Consider the following 6,208-nt stretch of genomic DNA (forward strand, 5'->3'; position numbering starts at 1 on the left):
ACAAAGCTTCTGCATCAAATTTACACTAGTATTTGAGAAGAACAGTTATTTGTTATAAAGTATACACAGTTTTCTGGAGGAGCCTTATTTTAACATTTTTCTTCATTCCATCGTCTTCTTTCATCTATCCTACACACTACAAGCTAATATGGTCTCTTCAGGACCTTCCTGATATCTTGCGGTTGATAAAATGTTGATATAAATGCCCAAACTTTTTGCAACTGCAGTCTCTGACTTATTGATTGAATTTTTATACTCATTCTCCTGATTGGAGGCAGTGAAAGTTCATCATTGTGTATGACTGTAGTGATTTACATTATTTCACTACTTTAATTCCCAAAATTGAGGTAACTTATTTTGTTAGAAGAATGAACAAAAATGTTAAAATTTAGAATATGAGAAAATATCTTAGTTTAGATTTCCATATGAAATGAGGATAATAAGAATAAAATCCAAATAATAAATCAAATTCAGTGACATTGTTTATCATAATATTACAGCTACATGACTGACATTTTATTGGGATAATACAAATCAGTTACATCAAGACTTGTATGATAATAAACAGTTAATGTATATCATTTGTGTATATATATATATATATATATATATATATATATATATATCAATGTCTCTTTCTAGGACAATTAAGAACCAAGTTATACAGATGTTTGTATCAAAAAATATAGGAAATAAATTTTATTATACACTTATTGTACAAATATTTAATTAACATTAACATTATACTGCAGACATATTCAAATATTACAAGCCTCACAGGATGGAAAAAGGTTGGAAAAGGCAAGTTATTATACATGACACCATCGACTGTTAACCATCTATATTATTTGTTAGAATAATTAGAAACGATATTATATTTAGATTTGTATCAATAAATACTGATAATAAATTTTATTACATAGAAATAATTCACCTTACAATATCTGTCATAATTGTCCACTACTATAATTAATATTACTTCATTTTATTTACTGTAGTTCAAGGCTGGGTAATAAATAAACTGAAATTAAGTGGAAATAATCTAGGAAAAGCTATGATATTTCCCCATCTCAAAAATAAATTGTATCTGAAAGATAATATTAGTGACAAAATATTGTACATAAGTTCAACAGGGGTTTGTCAACCGTACAATAAGTGTATTGTATCGAAAATTTTAAAAATAAGAGTAGAATACATGAATAAAGTAAGAGTATGTGATTGGTCAGTTTAGAAACAGCATAACAGCATAGATACAAATTTTTCAGTAAATGTAACTATTTTTAAAAGAAAGTTTAACACATATCAAAAATTGCTTCATTCTTTTTAAAGAGTGTGGTTAGGCGAGTAATACAGTAGAATCTCTAGCTCCTAGCATAATTTGCCTAAACAGAGATCAAAATGACTGGAGTTACGTTTTCTCTAGAGTTAACTCAATTTATCATTAAAATGTCCTGTTGTAATCAGCTTTGGTTTAAAAGATATGAAACATATAAAAACTGATTTATAAAGAAAATTTGTACAAATGTATGAAATTACACTCCTGGAAATGGAAAAAAGAACACATTGACACCGGTGTGTCAGACCCACCATACTTGCTCTGGACACTGTGAGAGGGCTGTACAAGCAATGATTACACGCACGGCACAGCGGACACACCAGGAACCGCGGTGTTGGCCGTCGAATGGCGCTAGCTGCGCAGCATTTGTGCACCGCCGCCGTCAGTGTCAGCCAGTTTGCCGTGGCATATGGAGCTCCATCGCAGTCTTTAACACTGGTAGCATGCCGCGACAGCGTGGACGTGAACCGTATGTGCAGTTGACGGACTTTGAGCAAGGGCGTATAGTGGGCATGTGGGAGGCCGGGTGGGCGTACCGCTGAATTGCTCAACACGTGGGGCGTGAGGTCTCCACAGTACATCGATGTTGTCGCCAGTGGTTGGCGGAAGGTGCACGTGCCCTTCGACTTTGGACCGGACCGCAGCGACGCATGGATGCACGCCAAGACCGTAGGATCCTACGCAGTGCCGTAGGGGACCGCACCGCCACTTCCCAGCAAATTAGGGACACTGTTGCTCCTGGGGTATCGGCGAGGACCATTCGCAACCGTCTCCATGAAGCTGGGCTACGGTCCCGCACACCGTTAGGCCGTCTTCCGCTCACGCCCCAACATCGTGCAGCCCGCCTCCAGTGGTGTCGCGACAGGCGTGAATGGAGGGACGAATGGAGACGTGTCGTCTTCAGCGTTGAGAGTCGCTTCTGCCTTGGTGCCAATGATGGTCGTATGCGTGTTTGGCGCCGTGCAGGTGAGCGCCACAATCAGGACTGCATACGACTGAGGCACACAGGGCCAACACCCGGCATCATGGTGTGGGGAGCGATCTCCTACACTGGCCGTACACCTCTGGTGATCGTCGAGGGGACACTGAATAGTGCACGGTACATCCAAACCGTCATCGAACCCATCGTTCTACCATTCCTAGACCGACAAGGGAACTTGCTGTTCCAACAGGACAATGCACGTCCGCATGTATCCCGTGCCACCCAACGTGCTCTAGAAGGTGTAAGTCAACTACCCTGGCCAGCAAGATCTCCGGATCTTTGCCCCATTGACAATGTTTGGGACTGGATGAAGCGTCGTCTCACGCGGTCTGCACGTCCAGCACGAACGCTGGTCCAACTGAGGCGCCAGGTGGAAATGGCATGGCAAGCCGTTCCACAGGACTACATCCAGCATCTCTACGATCGTCTCCATGGGAGAATAGCATCCTGCATTGCTGCGAAAGGTGGATATACACTGTACTAGTTCCGACATTGTGCATGCTCTGTTGCCTGTGTCTATGTGCCTGTGGTTCTGTCAGTGTCATCATGTGATGTATCTGACCCCAGGAATGTGTCAATAAAGTTTCCTCTTCCTGGGACAATGACTTCACGGTGTTCTTATTTCAATTTCCAGGAGTGTATTAATTTTTTGCCTTTAATGCTAACACTACTTTGAGGCATCTAACATTTTTTACTTACACAAGGAAAATAATCATATAGTGTTATAATTGGCAATGCAAGTGCAAGACTGAAAACAATTACTTCAAATTATCAATGATTGTCCAAAATTTCAAGGTACAACTGCTAATATTCTTCAGGAATATACTGCAAGATCATCTTCATTCAGCATGTTACGATTTAGTTACTGACAGCTGTCTCTTGTATGATCTTGTCTGCTGTAGACACACATTTCACTCCCAGTACCCTGCAGGACGAAAGTATGATCCATTGTTGTGTAGATGAATGGTGATGCAACACTTCCCCTGGATGCCACGATGAGTACCTGAAATGTGTTAGTGTTGATATCTGGGATGAGGGCACCTGTCTCTTGAAAGATGTTCGCTCTCCAGAGAATTAACTGCCATCTTATACAGAGGAGGCCACCAATCCTTGAAGTTAATTACACTTTCAACGCCTAATATAGCAACCATGAACTTCCCAGGGAGTCTTCACTTTATACTATTATCTCACATACTTCTTTTGGAAGATAAATTGTATTGTGCATTGACATGAATTAAATTTAAACTTGTAATATTTACAGGTTTAATACTTACATCTGCTTTCATTAAATCCATCATTCAGACATTTTCTAGTTCCTTTCCTATTACAACCAAGTATTGTCCAAAATTAAAGTAAATTATTCATTTCAATGATCTTCAGTTAAGAACAGTCAGATTATGTACAAGATTTAAAGTTAAACTTCCACTATTCACAGACTTAAGACTTACATCTGCTTTGTTTATATCCATCATTCATACAGTAGGTAGTTATCTGGCTGTTTCAACCAAGTATTCTAAAAAATTAGAGTATAATAAATTTTCATTAAAATGATCTACTGCACTTGTTGAGAAACTCATGGATGGAATAGAAAGATATAATTGCATAGGCTTCTGCGGCCAGAGTCAGTCGACATAAAAGTTTTCTGGGTTTGGCACCATGTCATAATGTAAAAACTACTGCTGCTATAGAAAAGCCAGCGTTTTGGCCACGATTGTAGCGGTCTTCTTCTGCAACCGTTGCCGAAACGTTGGCTCTTCTGTAGCAGTAGTAGTTTTTACATTATGACCTGGTACTAAACCCAGAAATCTTTTATGTCGGAATAGAAGGAGTTTGCCACCAAAAATTCTTTTAAATTATGTTTAAATTGTGCCTTGTCTGAAACTAAACTCTTAATGGTTGCTGGTAGCTTATTGAAAATATGCATTGCTGAATACTGGACTCCTTTCTGGGCTTGAGTAAGTGATTTTAAATCTTTATGTATATTGTTCTGTTTCCTAGTATTGATACTGTGTACTAAGCAGTTAGTTGGAAAAAAGAGACGTATTATTGACAACAAACTTCATTAAGGTATAAATACACTGAGAAGCTGTGGTTAATATGCCCAATTCTTTGAATAGGTTTTGACATGATGTTCTTGGATTAACACTACTCATTACTCTTTGTAAACAGTTCTGTAGTCTAAAAAATTTTTCTCTGTTTGTGGAGTTACCCAAAATATGATACCATATGAAATGATGCAGTGAAAATGAGCAAAATATGACAGTTTGTTTATATTTATATCTCGTATGTCTGACATCATTTGCATTGCAAACACAGACTTGTTTAGGCGCTTTAGCAGTTCGTTAGTATGTTGCTTCCAACAGAATTTATTATCAAGTTGTAATTCCAAGAATTTTACACCCTCAACTTCTCCTATACACACACCAGAAGGAAAGCTCTTAGAAGTTCTGAACTGCATATAGCGGGTCTTTTCAAAGTTTAATGACAGTGAATTGGCTTTGAAGCACTTATTAATGTCAGTAAAAGTGTCATTTGCTGCCCTTTCTAAATTTATATTTGATTTACTATTTATTGCAATGTTTGTAACATCTGCAAATAAGACAAACTTGGCATCTGGTAATGTAACGTATGACAGGTCATTTATATACACAGGAAACAATAGTGAACCTAGTATGGAACCTTGGGGAACACCACATGTAATTTCTTCCCAGTCAGATGATGTCTGATTGCCCACTGCTGAAGTGTTACGTAATGGCACCCTTTGTTTTCTATTAGTAAGATATGACGGAAACCACTTTGCAGCACTACCAGTGACGCCATAATATTTTAATTTACTTAAAAGAATGCTGTGATTCACTCAGTCAAACGCCTTTGACAGGTCACTGCGCTCCAAAGCATTCATTAATATAGTTACTGCCTCTTTTGAAAATTGTTTTCCCATAAAGGCAATTCAGACCAAACAGGTGTCTAAAACTAAGCTGTGGATTACACAAGAAATAAGGACATCATGTGGAACAAAAAGGAGACTGTGTCTACTATTTAGGAACAGATCCGATGTTAGCATTTTAATGCATTACAAATAATGCTGAGAAATACTGAAGCAAGTAATCCAGAAATCTAAGCAGGTTTATTGTGAGAAAAAGATAATTAAACCAGCAACAAAAGAAAAACTATGTGTGTATCGTGAAGACAGAAGCAGGTGGGCCCAAAACGAAAGAGGAACAGATACCTCTAAAAATAAATGAGGCATTGGTAACTAGTGCCTGTAGTGTTCAAAACCTCCTGAACAAGAACTTTGTTTCTGTTAGTGGCAGTTCGGGGTTATTAGGTTTGGCAAACAATCCAGACGATATCTGAGACCAGTCTTTACAAATAACTTCAGTAAAATGGAAATGACATTCATGTCTCCCAAAGAGGTAGCATCCATCACATCCTTAAAAGCTAGGTATTCTAATGGTTATGAGAATGTACCAACAAAGTTAATCAAAGGCATTCATGTGAGCTGTGCAATCCATCTCTTATCAGCAGAACATGTCCATACTGGCTAAAATATGCTGAAGTTACGCCTCTTTGCAAAAGGGGAGATCAAGAGATACCATTGAAGTATTGACCAATTTCACTTTTGCCAGCTTTTTAAAAAAAATGTTTGAAAAGTTTATGTTCAAGTGTCTTCTTAAGCATCTGACTGCAAAAAATATATTGTCCTAGTCACAGTCTGGCTTCCTTAAGGGTCCATTATAGAAAAAGCTAATTACATTACACTGAGAATGTACTTAATTCTTTAGATAACGAATTAGATGCTACCAGCATTTTATGTCATGTGTCAAAAGCCTTTAACTGTGTGGAAAACAACATTTTCTTAAGTAAATTAGAATATTATGGTGTCACTG

The sequence above is a fragment of the Schistocerca gregaria genome, chromosome 2 (assembly GCF_023897955.1).
Source record: "Schistocerca gregaria isolate iqSchGreg1 chromosome 2, iqSchGreg1.2, whole genome shotgun sequence".
Taxonomy (NCBI): Eukaryota; Metazoa; Arthropoda; class Insecta; order Orthoptera; family Acrididae; genus Schistocerca; species Schistocerca gregaria.